We start from the raw sequence: 13,207 nt of genomic DNA on the forward strand, positions 1-13,207 counted from the left end.
CTTTTCGCTATATTCTCTATAAAAGTGTTAAATATTCAAATGTTTATCAGAATATAAAAGTTATATCACAATGTTCATCTTTGCCTGTAGCATAATTAAACAGTCTACATTTCCAGACTACAGAAGCAATGTCTCTGTCTCCTGCATGGGTGGCTCCATAGAGCAATGGTTGGCAATTTGGACTTTGCATCCAATGATCCGATTTGAGACCTTGGAGGGACTTTTTTTATTACTCTTGAGCTTTTCCATTTCTTCATCTTTGTTCATTGATAGCTCATATCCAACACCAGTAGGTTGAAAGAGTCAATTATTGAATGCTTTCAAAATGTCCATCAGCTTGAACAAGTTACATCAATACAAACTTTACAATACTTTGACATCAAATTTCTTCACAAAGTAGTTAGCCATTATAAAATCATATCCTGATTTTCTCAAACGCATTTCAGACGGGTGATTCACAGCATCACTTTTTTAAGCTTTCCTGCTATTGATAAGGCGAAAATAGCACATTTTGAATGAGAAGTTTTCTTCAATCAAACATAGAGGAACCCAAATGATGATCTCATTCAGCTAGTAAAAATGTTGTTTTATATTAGTATGGAAATCGTGAAAAGAAAATGTTTTTCATGCTGATTTACAACAGTTGATCTCCAATCGTAAAATATAAGCTTTTGGTCGGAGGCATCACAGGTACTGATCAAATTCTCATTTTTGAACTTTATTCACAAATCATATGATATGCTTTGTATACATCAACTGTATTGTTGGATCAATAATGAGTAAAAAGTGACTATCTCAATTTCAGGACATATAAAAGAGAAAGAAGTAGAAACTCATGTTTCAAATGCTGAGAGGCAACAACTGTTCATGATTTTCACCTCCACTAATTATATTTATTTTTATAATCTATATGTTTATATTTTCCTATAAATATACAGAGACATATAGCTATATATACAGAGATACATATGTACAGGTTGATTTTTACATGTTTATAAGTAAATGTGATGTTGTTCCAAATAAAACTTCTAAGAACTGAATGGAAAAGAAAATTGTAAAGTTCAGATAAGTCCCACTGAAATTTGTACTCAGATCCCCGTTTTCAGAGTCCAGAGTGCTAACCATGACACCATCCACCCTCCCGTACCAGGGTGAGCTTTCCATTTTGACAGAAGAGATTTGCCTCAGGGGGCAACTTATCTTTCATTGAAAAATATTATCTCACGTAAAAACCACTGTTCAACAGAGTTATAACGTTATTTGAGTCTTTTGGGCAACATCCTTCCCCAACATAGTTCAATATGCAAAAGTTTACCAGAATAGGAAAGCAATCCAATTCAGTTTCTCTTTGACAGTAGAATATTAAAAACTTTGACATTTCCACATTGCTGCAGCAGTTTGCGCTCCTTTTACATGGGAGGTTCCATGGTGTAATGGTTAGCACTTTGGACTTTGAATCCAATGATCCGAGTTCAAATCTCGGTGGGACCATTTTATGACTCTTGACCAAATCATTTTCTTTCAAGTGTATTCATTAATATCACATATCTAATACCGGTAGGGTGAAAAATTAATTTATTGATTATACTCTAAAAGTTTACTAGATGTGAGCAAATAATTGAATTTTTACAATACCTGGAAACTAAATGGCTCAAAATAATGAGAGATTTTACAAACTCACTCTGGTTTCTCAAACTCATCACAGGGGCCTGATGCACGACATTACTTTTTAAAATCTTACTGTTATTGATAAGGGGAACAAGGAACTTTTTAATTGCAAAGCGTTCATTAAAACAAAACTTGAGGAGCCAAACTTTGTATTACGGTGACCGAAGATGTGCAGTTTGAATAATAATCTTGAAATTCAGACGTACAAAGATTTTACACACTGATTTTCAACAGTAATTCCACAACCAATAAAGTTGAATCTTTTGAAAGACATGTCAAAGGTGTGAATCTGAAATTCACTTTCAAAGAAATTCACAATGAAATGCACTGTGTAAGTCCAGCATGTTGTCAGCTAAGAAATCAGCAAAAATGAACTATCTCATTACTGGCCATATAGATGAGAAAGGAAAATAAACTCATGTTTACAATGTGGATGTGAAAGAACAGTTTCTAGGTTCAGCTTCAATATTTATGTTTATGAATAATTGATATGTTCATATTGTCTAACAGCTATCTAGACGGATAAAGCTATGTATGCATCTATACATACTTATGCGTTCATACGCATCAGTATAAAACATTGATATTAGGTTTTTTCTAGACCAAATTCTAAAAAATGAGTTAAACAGTGAATCTCATAATTGTAGTAGGTCCCACCGAGATTTGAACTCGGATCGCTGGATTCAGAGTCCAGAGTGCTAACCATTACACCATGGACCCCTCTCACACAAGAGTGACTTTTCCATTGAGACAAAAGAGAGCGCATCAGTGATGGCCTTCTCTTATATTGATACAAAGATATCTCATTTGAATGGTCATAGTGGATAGAGCTTTAATGTGATTTGATTCTTTTCGCTATATTCTCTATAAAAGTGTTAAATATTCAAATGTTTATCAGAATATAAAAGTTATATCACAATGTTCATCTTTGCCTGTAGCATAATTAAACAGTCTACATTTCCAGACTACAGAAGCAATGTCTCTGTCTCCTGCATGGGTGGCTCCATAGAGCAATGGTTGGCAATTTGGACTTTGCATCCAATGATCCGATTTGAGACCTTGGAGGGACTTTTTTTATTACTCTTGAGCTTTTCCATTTCTTCATCTTTGTTCATTGATAGCTCATATCCAACACCAGTAGGTTGAAAGAGTCAATTATTGAATGCTTTCAAAATGTCCATCAGCTTGAACAAGTTACATCAATACAAACTTTACAATACTTTGACATCAAATTTCTTCACAAAGTAGTTAGCCATTATAAAATCATATCCTGATTTTCTCAAACGCATTTCAGACGGGTGATTCACAGCATCACTTTTTTAAGCTTTCCTGCTATTGATAAGGCGAAAATAGCACATTTTGAATGAGAAGTTTTCTTCAATCAAACATAGAGGAACCCAAATGATGATCTCATTCAGCTAGTAAAAATGTTGTTTTATATTAGTATGGAAATCGTGAAAAGAAAATGTTTTTCATGCTGATTTACAACAGTTGATCTCCAATCGTAAAATATAAGCTTTTGGTCGGAGGCATCACAGGTACTGATCAAATTCTCATTTTTGAACTTTATTCACAAATCATATGATATGCTTTGTATACATCAACTGTATTGTTGGATCAATAATGAGTAAAAAGTGACTATCTCAATTTCAGGACATATAAAAGAGAAAGAAGTAGAAACTCATGTTTCAAATGCTGAGAGGCAACAACTGTTCATGATTTTCACCTCCACTAATTATATTTATTTTTATAATCTATATGTTTATATTTTCCTATAAATATACAGAGACATATAGCTATATATACAGAGATACATATGTACAGGTTGATTTTTACATGTTTATAAGTAAATGTGATGTTGTTCCAAATAAAACTTCTAAGAACTGAATGGAAAAGAAAATTGTAAAGTTCAGATAAGTCCCACTGAAATTTGTACTCAGATCCCCGTTTTCAGAGTCCAGAGTGCTAACCATGACACCATCCACCCTCCCGTACCAGGGTGAGCTTTCCATTTTGACAGAAGAGATTTGCCTCAGGGGGCAACTTATCTTTCATTGAAAAATATTATCTCACGTAAAAACCACTGTTCAACAGAGTTATAACGTTATTTGAGTCTTTTGGGCAACATCCTTCCCCAACATAGTTCAATATGCAAAAGTTTACCAGAATAGGAAAGCAATCCAATTCAGTTTCTCTTTGACAGTAGAATATTAAAAACTTTGACATTTCCACATTGCTGCAGCAGTTTGCGCTCCTTTTACATGGGAGGTTCCATGGTGTAATGGTTAGCACTTTGGACTTTGAATCCAATGATCCGAGTTCAAATCTCGGTGGGACCATTTTATGACTCTTGACCAAATCATTTTCTTTCAAGTGTATTCATTAATATCACATATCTAATACCGGTAGGGTGAAAAATTAATTTATTGATTATACTCTAAAAGTTTACTAGATGTGAGCAAATAATTGAATTTTTACAATACCTGGAAACTAAATGGCTCAAAATAATGAGAGATTTTACAAACTCACTCTGGTTTCTCAAACTCATCACAGGGGCCTGATGCACGACATTACTTTTTAAAATCTTACTGTTATTGATAAGGGGAACAAGGAACTTTTTAATTGCAAAGCGTTCATTAAAACAAAACTTGAGGAGCCAAACTTTGTATTACGGTGACCGAAGATGTGCAGTTTGAATAATAATCTTGAAATTCAGACGTACAAAGATTTTACACACTGATTTTCAACAGTAATTCCACAACCAATAAAGTTGAATCTTTTGAAAGACATGTCAAAGGTGTGAATCTGAAATTCACTTTCAAAGAAATTCACAATGAAATGCACTGTGTAAGTCCAGCATGTTGTCAGCTAAGAAATCAGCAAAAATGAACTATCTCATTACTGGCCATATAGATGAGAAAGGAAAATAAACTCATGTTTACAATGTGGATGTGAAAGAACAGTTTCTAGGTTCAGCTTCAATATTTATGTTTATGAATAATTGATATGTTCATATTGTCTAACAGCTATCTAGACGGATAAAGCTATGTATGCATCTATACATACTTATGCGTTCATACGCATCAGTATAAAACATTGATATTAGGTTTTTTCTAGACCAAATTCTAAAAAATGAGTTAAACAGTGAATCTCATAATTGTAGTAGGTCCCACCGAGATTTGAACTCGGATCGCTGGATTCAGAGTCCAGAGTGCTAACCATTACACCATGGACCCCTCTCACACAAGAGTGACTTTTCCATTGAGACAAAAGAGAGCGCATCAGTGATGGCCTTCTCTTATATTGATACAAAGATATCTCATTTGAATGGTCATAGTGGATAGAGCTTTAATGTGATTTGATTCTTTTCGCTATATTCTCTATAAAAGTGTTAAATATTCAAATGTTTATCAGAATATAAAAGTTATATCACAATGTTCATCTTTGCCTGTAGCATAATTAAACAGTCTACATTTCCAGACTACAGAAGCAATGTCTCTGTCTCCTGCATGGGTGGCTCCATAGAGCAATGGTTGGCAATTTGGACTTTGCATCCAATGATCCGATTTGAGACCTTGGAGGGACTTTTTTTATTACTCTTGAGCTTTTCCATTTCTTCATCTTTGTTCATTGATAGCTCATATCCAACACCAGTAGGTTGAAAGAGTCAATTATTGAATGCTTTCAAAATGTCCATCAGCTTGAACAAGTTACATCAATACAAACTTTACAATACTTTGACATCAAATTTCTTCACAAAGTAGTTAGCCATTATAAAATCATATCCTGATTTTCTCAAACGCATTTCAGACGGGTGATTCACAGCATCACTTTTTTAAGCTTTCCTGCTATTGATAAGGCGAAAATAGCACATTTTGAATGAGAAGTTTTCTTCAATCAAACATAGAGGAACCCAAATGATGATCTCATTCAGCTAGTAAAAATGTTGTTTTATATTAGTATGGAAATCGTGAAAAGAAAATGTTTTTCATGCTGATTTACAACAGTTGATCTCCAATCGTAAAATATAAGCTTTTGGTCGGAGGCATCACAGGTACTGATCAAATTCTCATTTTTTAACTTTATTCACAAATCATATGATATGCTTTGTATACATCAACTGTATTGTTGGATCAATAATGAGTAAAAAGTGACTATCTCAATTTCAGGACATATAAAAGAGAAAGAAGTAGAAACTCATGTTTCAAATGCTGAGAGGCAACAACTGTTCATGATTTTCACCTCCACTAATTATATTTATTTTTATAATCTATATGTTTATATTTTCCTATAAATATACAGAGACATATAGCTATATATACAGAGATACATATGTACAGGTTGATTTTTACATGTTTATAAGTAAATGTGATGTTGTTCCAAATAAAACTTCTAAGAACTGAATGGAAAAGAAAATTGTAAAGTTCAGATAAGTCCCACTGAAATTTGTACTCAGATCCCCGTTTTCAGAGTCCAGAGTGCTAACCATGACACCATCCACCCTCCCGTACCAGGGTGAGCTTTCCATTTTGACAGAAGAGATTTGCCTCAGGGGGCAACTTATCTTTCATTGAAAAATATTATCTCACGTAAAAACCACTGTTCAACAGAGTTATAACGTTATTTGAGTCTTTTGGGCAACATCCTTCCCCAACATAGTTCAATATGCAAAAGTTTACCAGAATAGGAAAGCAATCCAATTCAGTTTCTCTTTGACAGTAGAATATTAAAAACTTTGACATTTCCACATTGCTGCAGCAGTTTGCGCTCCTTTTACATGGGAGGTTCCATGGTGTAATGGTTAGCACTTTGGACTTTGAATCCAATGATCCGAGTTCAAATCTCGGTGGGACCATTTTATGACTCTTGACCAAATCATTTTCGTTCAAGTGTATTCATTAATATCACATATCTAATACCGGTAGGGTGAAAAATTAATTTATTGATTATACTCTAAAAGTTTACTAGATGTGAGCAAATAATTGAATTTTTACAATACCTGGAAACTAAATGGCTCAAAATAATGAGAGATTTTACAAACTCACTCTGGTTTCTCAAACTCATCACAGGGGCCTGATGCACGACATTACTTTTTAAAATCTTACTGTTATTGATAAGGGGAACAAGGAACTTTTTAATTGCAAAGCGTTCATTAAAACAAAACTTGAGGAGCCAAACTTTGTATTACGGTGACCGAAGATGTGCAGTTTGAATAATAATCTTGAAATTCAGACGTACAAAGATTTTACACACTGATTTTCAACAGTAATTCCACAACCAATAAAGTTGAATCTTTTGAAAGACATGTCAAAGGTGTGAATCTGAAATTCACTTTCAAAGAAATTCACAATGAAATGCACTGTGTAAGTCCAGCATGTTGTCAGCTAAGAAATCAGCAAAAATGAACTATCTCATTACTGGCCATATAGATGAGAAAGGAAAATAAACTCATGTTTACAATGTGGATGTGAAAGAACAGTTTCTAGGTTCAGCTTCAATATTTATGTTTATGAATAATTGATATGTTCATATTGTCTAACAGCTATCTAGACGGATAAAGCTATGTATGCATCTATACATACTTATGCGTTCATACGCATCAGTATAAAACATTGATATTAGGTTTTTTCTAGACCAAATTCTAAAAAATGAGTTAAACAGTGAATCTCATAATTGTAGTAGGTCCCACCGAGATTTGAACTCGGATCGCTGGATTCAGAGTCCAGAGTGCTAACCATTACACCATGGACCCCTCTCACACAAGAGTGACTTTTCCATTGAGACAAAAGAGAGCGCATCAGTGATGGCCTTCTCTTATATTGATACAAAGATATCTCATTTGAATGGTCATAGTGGATAGAGCTTTAATGTGATTTGATTCTTTTCGCTATATTCTCTATAAAAGTGTTAAATATTCAAATGTTTATCAGAATATAAAAGTTATATCACAATGTTCATCTTTGCCTGTAGCATAATTAAACAGTCTACATTTCCAGACTACAGAAGCAATGTCTCTGTCTCCTGCATGGGTGGCTCCATAGAGCAATGGTTGGCAATTTGGACTTTGCATCCAATGATCCGATTTGAGACCTTGGAGGGACTTTTTTTATTACTCTTGAGCTTTTCCATTTCTTCATCTTTGTTCATTGATAGCTCATATCCAACACCAGTAGGTTGAAAGAGTCAATTATTGAATGCTTTCAAAATGTCCATCAGCTTGAACAAGTTACATCAATACAAACTTTACAATACTTTGACATCAAATTTCTTCACAAAGTAGTTAGCCATTATAAAATCATATCCTGATTTTCTCAAACGCATTTCAGACGGGTGATTCACAGCATCACTTTTTTAAGCTTTCCTGCTATTGATAAGGCGAAAATAGCACATTTTGAATGAGAAGTTTTCTTCAATCAAACATAGAGGAACCCAAATGATGATCTCATTCAGCTAGTAAAAATGTTGTTTTATATTAGTATGGAAATCGTGAAAAGAAAATGTTTTTCATGCTGATTTACAACAGTTGATCTCCAATCGTAAAATATAAGCTTTTGGTCGGAGGCATCACAGGTACTGATCAAATTCTCATTTTTGAACTTTATTCACAAATCATATGATATGCTTTGTATACATCAACTGTATTGTTGGATCAATAATGAGTAAAAAGTGACTATCTCAATTTCAGGACATATAAAAGAGAAAGAAGTAGAAACTCATGTTTCAAATGCTGAGAGGCAACAACTGTTCATGATTTTCACCTCCACTAATTATATTTATTTTTATAATCTATATGTTTATATTTTCCTATAAATATACAGAGACATATAGCTATATATACAGAGATACATATGTACAGGTTGATTTTTACATGTTTATAAGTAAATGTGATGTTGTTCCAAATAAAACTTCTAAGAACTGAATGGAAAAGAAAATTGTAAAGTTCAGATAAGTCCCACTGAAATTTGTACTCAGATCCCCGTTTTCAGAGTCCAGAGTGCTAACCATGACACCATCCACCCTCCCGTACCAGGGTGAGCTTTCCATTTTGACAGAAGAGATTTGCCTCAGGGGGCAACTTATCTTTCATTGAAAAATATTATCTCACGTAAAAACCACTGTTCAACAGAGTTATAACGTTATTTGAGTCTTTTGGGCAACATCCTTCCCCAACATAGTTCAATATGCAAAAGTTTACCAGAATAGGAAAGCAATCCAATTCAGTTTCTCTTTGACAGTAGAATATTAAAAACTTTGACATTTCCACATTGCTGCAGCAGTTTGCGCTCCTTTTACATGGGAGGTTCCATGGTGTAATGGTTAGCACTTTGGACTTTGAATCCAATGATCCGAGTTCAAATCTCGGTGGGACCATTTTATGACTCTTGACCAAATCATTTTCTTTCAAGTGTATTCATTAATATCACATATCTAATACCGGTAGGGTGAAAAATTAATTTATTGATTATACTCTAAAAGTTTACTAGATGTGAGCAAATAATTGAATTTTTACAATACCTGGAAACTAAATGGCTCAAAATAATGAGAGATTTTACAAACTCACTCTGGTTTCTCAAACTCATCACAGGGGCCTGATGCACGACATTACTTTTTAAAATCTTACTGTTATTGATAAGGGGAACAAGGAACTTTTTAATTGCAAAGCGTTCATTAAAACAAAACTTGAGGAGCCAAACTTTGTATTACGGTGACCGAAGATGTGCAGTTTGAATAATAATCTTGAAATTCAGACGTACAAAGATTTTACACACTGATTTTCAACAGTAATTCCACAACCAATAAAGTTGAATCTTTTGAAAGACATGTCAAAGGTGTGAATCTGAAATTCACTTTCAAAGAAATTCACAATGAAATGCACTGTGTAAGTCCAGCATGTTGTCAGCTAAGAAATCAGCAAAAATGAACTATCTCATTACTGGCCATATAGATGAGAAAGGAAAATAAACTCATGTTTACAATGTGGATGTGAAAGAACAGTTTCTAGGTTCAGCTTCAATATTTATGTTTATGAATAATTGATATGTTCATATTGTCTAACAGCTATCTAGACGGATAAAGCTATGTATGCATCTATACATACTTATGCGTTCATACGCATCAGTATAAAACATTGATATTAGGTTTTTTCTAGACCAAATTCTAAAAAATGAGTTAAACAGTGAATCTCATAATTGTAGTAGGTCCCACCGAGATTTGAACTCGGATCGCTGGATTCAGAGTCCAGAGTGCTAACCATTACACCATGGACCCCTCTCACACAAGAGTGACTTTTCCATTGAGACAAAAGAGAGCGCATCAGTGATGGCCTTCTCTTATATTGATACAAAGATATCTCATTTGAATGGTCATAGTGGATAGAGCTTTAATGTGATTTGATTCTTTTCGCTATATTCTCTATAAAAGTGTTAAATATTCAAATGTTTATCAGAATATAAAAGTTATATCACAATGTTCATCTTTGCCTGTAGCATAATTAAACAGTCTACATTTCCAGACTACAGAAGCAATGTCTCTGTCTCCTGCATGGGTGGCTCCATAGAGCAATGGTTGGCAATTTGGACTTTGCATCCAATGATCCGATTTGAGACCTTGGAGGGACTTTTTTTATTACTCTTGAGCTTTTCCATTTCTTCATCTTTGTTCATTGATAGCTCATATCCAACACCAGTAGGTTGAAAGAGTCAATTATTGAATGCTTTCAAAATGTCCATCAGCTTGAACAAGTTACATCAATACAAACTTTACAATACTTTGACATCAAATTTCTTCACAAAGTAGTTAGCCATTATAAAATCATATCCTGATTTTCTCAAACGCATTTCAGACGGGTGATTCACAGCATCACTTTTTTAAGCTTTCCTGCTATTGATAAGGCGAAAATAGCACATTTTGAATGAGAAGTTTTCTTCAATCAAACATAGAGGAACCCAAATGATGATCTCATTCAGCTAGTAAAAATGTTGTTTTATATTAGTATGGAAATCGTGAAAAGAAAATGTTTTTCATGCTGATTTACAACAGTTGATCTCCAATCGTAAAATATAAGCTTTTGGTCGGAGGCATCACAGGTACTGATCAAATTCTCATTTTTGAACTTTATTCACAAATCATATGATATGCTTTGTATACATCAACTGTATTGTTGGATCAATAATGAGTAAAAAGTGACTATCTCAATTTCAGGACATATAAAAGAGAAAGAAGTAGAAACTCATGTTTCAAATGCTGAGAGGCAACAACTGTTCATGATTTTCACCTCCACTAATTATATTTATTTTTATAATCTATATGTTTATATTTTCCTATAAATATACAGAGACATATAGCTATATATACAGAGATACATATGTACAGGTTGATTTTTACATGTTTATAAGTAAATGTGATGTTGTTCCAAATAAAACTTCTAAGAACTGAATGGAAAAGAAAATTGTAAAGTTCAGATAAGTCCCACTGAAATTTGTACTCAGATCCCCGTTTTCAGAGTCCAGAGTGCTAACCATGACACCATCCACCCTCCCGTACCAGGGTGAGCTTTCCATTTTGACAGAAGAGATTTGCCTCAGGGGGCAACTTATCTTTCATTGAAAAATATTATCTCACGTAAAAACCACTGTTCAACAGAGTTATAACGTTATTTGAGTCTTTTGGGCAACATCCTTCCCCAACATAGTTCAATATGCAAAAGTTTACCAGAATAGGAAAGCAATCCAATTCAGTTTCTCTTTGACAGTAGAATATTAAAAACTTTGACATTTCCACATTGCTGCAGCAGTTTGCGCTCCTTTTACATGGGAGGTTCCATGGTGTAATGGTTAGCACTTTGGACTTTGAATCCAATGATCCGAGTTCAAATCTCGGTGGGACCATTTTATGACTCTTGACCAAATCATTTTCTTTCAAGTGTATTCATTAATATCACATATCTAATACCGGTAGGGTGAAAAATTAATTTATTGATTATACTCTAAAAGTTTACTAGATGTGAGCAAATAATTGAATTTTTACAATACCTGGAAACTAAATGGCTCAAAATAATGAGAGATTTTACAAACTCACTCTGGTTTCTCAAACTCATCACAGGGGCCTGATGCACGACATTACTTTTTAAAATCTTACTGTTATTGATAAGGGGAACAAGGAACTTTTTAATTGCAAAGCGTTCATTAAAACAAAACTTGAGGAGCCAAACTTTGTATTACGGTGACCGAAGATGTGCAGTTTGAATAATAATCTTGAAATTCAGACGTACAAAGATTTTACACACTGATTTTCAACAGTAATTCCACAACCAATAAAGTTGAATCTTTTGAAAGACATGTCAAAGGTGTGAATCTGAAATTCACTTTCAAAGAAATTCACAATGAAATGCACTGTGTAAGTCCAGCATGTTGTCAGCTAAGAAATCAGCAAAAATGAACTATCTCATTACTGGCCATATAGATGAGAAAGGAAAATAAACTCATGTTTACAATGTGGATGTGAAAGAACAGTTTCTAGGTTCAGCTTCAATATTTATGTTTATGAATAATTGATATGTTCATATTGTCTAACAGCTATCTAGACGGATAAAGCTATGTATGCATCTATACATACTTATGCGTTCATACGCATCAGTATAAAACATTGATATTAGGTTTTTTCTAGACCAAATTCTAAAAAATGAGTTAAACAGTGAATCTCATAATTGTAGTAGGTCCCACCGAGATTTGAACTCGGATCGCTGGATTCAGAGTCCAGAGTGCTAACCATTACACCATGGACCCCTCTCACACAAGAGTGACTTTTCCATTGAGACAAAAGAGAGCGCATCAGTGATGGACCTTCTCTTATATTGATACAAAGATATCTCATTTGAATGGTCATAGTGGATAGAGCTTTAATGTGATTTGATTCTTTTCGCTATATTCTCTATAAAAGTGTTAAATATTCAAATGTTTATCAGAATATAAAAGTTATATCACAATGTTCATCTTTGCCTGTAGCATAATTAAACAGTCTACATTTCCAGACTACAGAAGCAATGTCTCTGTCTCCTGCATGGGTGGCTCCATAGAGCAATGGTTGGCAATTTGGACTTTGCATCCAATGATCCGATTTGAGACCTTGGAGGGACTTTTTTTATTACTCTTGAGCTTTTCCATTTCTTCATCTTTGTTCATTGATAGCTCATATCCAACACCAGTAGGTTGAAAGAGTCAATTATTGAATGCTTTCAAAATGTCCATCAGCTTGAACAAGTTACATCAATACAAACTTTACAATACTTTGACATCAAATTTCTTCACAAAGTAGTTAGCCATTATAAAATCATATCCTGATTTTCTCAAACGCATTTCAGACGGGTGATTCACAGCATCACTTTTTTAAGCTTTCCTGCTATTGATAAGGCGAAAATAGCACATTTTGAATGAGAAGTTTTCTTCAATCAAACATAGAGGAACCCAAATGATGATCTCATTCAGCTAGTAAAAATGTTGTTTTATATTAGTATGGAAATCGTGAAAAGAAAATGTTTTTC

The 13,207-nt window shown here is 33.8% G+C and overlaps 5 non-coding genes across 5 annotated transcripts; all 5 read left to right on the top strand.

Annotated features, from left to right (window-relative positions):
• The first annotated feature begins 1,419 nt into the window (after window positions 1-1,419).
• On the top strand, window positions 1,420-1,491 carry TRNAQ-UUG (transfer RNA glutamine (anticodon UUG)). The gene has a single exon. It is a non-coding gene; the product is annotated as a tRNA-Gln (tRNA).
• A 2,444-nt stretch (window positions 1,492-3,935) lies between these two features.
• TRNAQ-UUG (transfer RNA glutamine (anticodon UUG)) lies at window positions 3,936-4,007 on the top strand. Its single transcript has one exon. It is a non-coding gene; the product is annotated as a tRNA-Gln (tRNA).
• Window positions 4,008-6,451: 2,444 nt separating this feature from the next.
• TRNAQ-UUG (transfer RNA glutamine (anticodon UUG)) lies at window positions 6,452-6,523 on the top strand. Its single transcript has one exon. It is a non-coding gene; the product is annotated as a tRNA-Gln (tRNA).
• Window positions 6,524-8,967: 2,444 nt separating this feature from the next.
• On the top strand, window positions 8,968-9,039 carry TRNAQ-UUG (transfer RNA glutamine (anticodon UUG)). Its single transcript has one exon. It is a non-coding gene; the product is annotated as a tRNA-Gln (tRNA).
• Window positions 9,040-11,483: 2,444 nt separating this feature from the next.
• Window positions 11,484-11,555, top strand: TRNAQ-UUG (transfer RNA glutamine (anticodon UUG)). The gene has a single exon. It is a non-coding gene; the product is annotated as a tRNA-Gln (tRNA).
• Window positions 11,556-13,207: the final 1,652 nt, after the last annotated feature.

This window comes from Triturus cristatus, chromosome 5_2, assembly GCF_964204655.1.
Source record: "Triturus cristatus chromosome 5_2, aTriCri1.1, whole genome shotgun sequence".
Taxonomy (NCBI): Eukaryota; Metazoa; Chordata; class Amphibia; order Caudata; family Salamandridae; genus Triturus; species Triturus cristatus.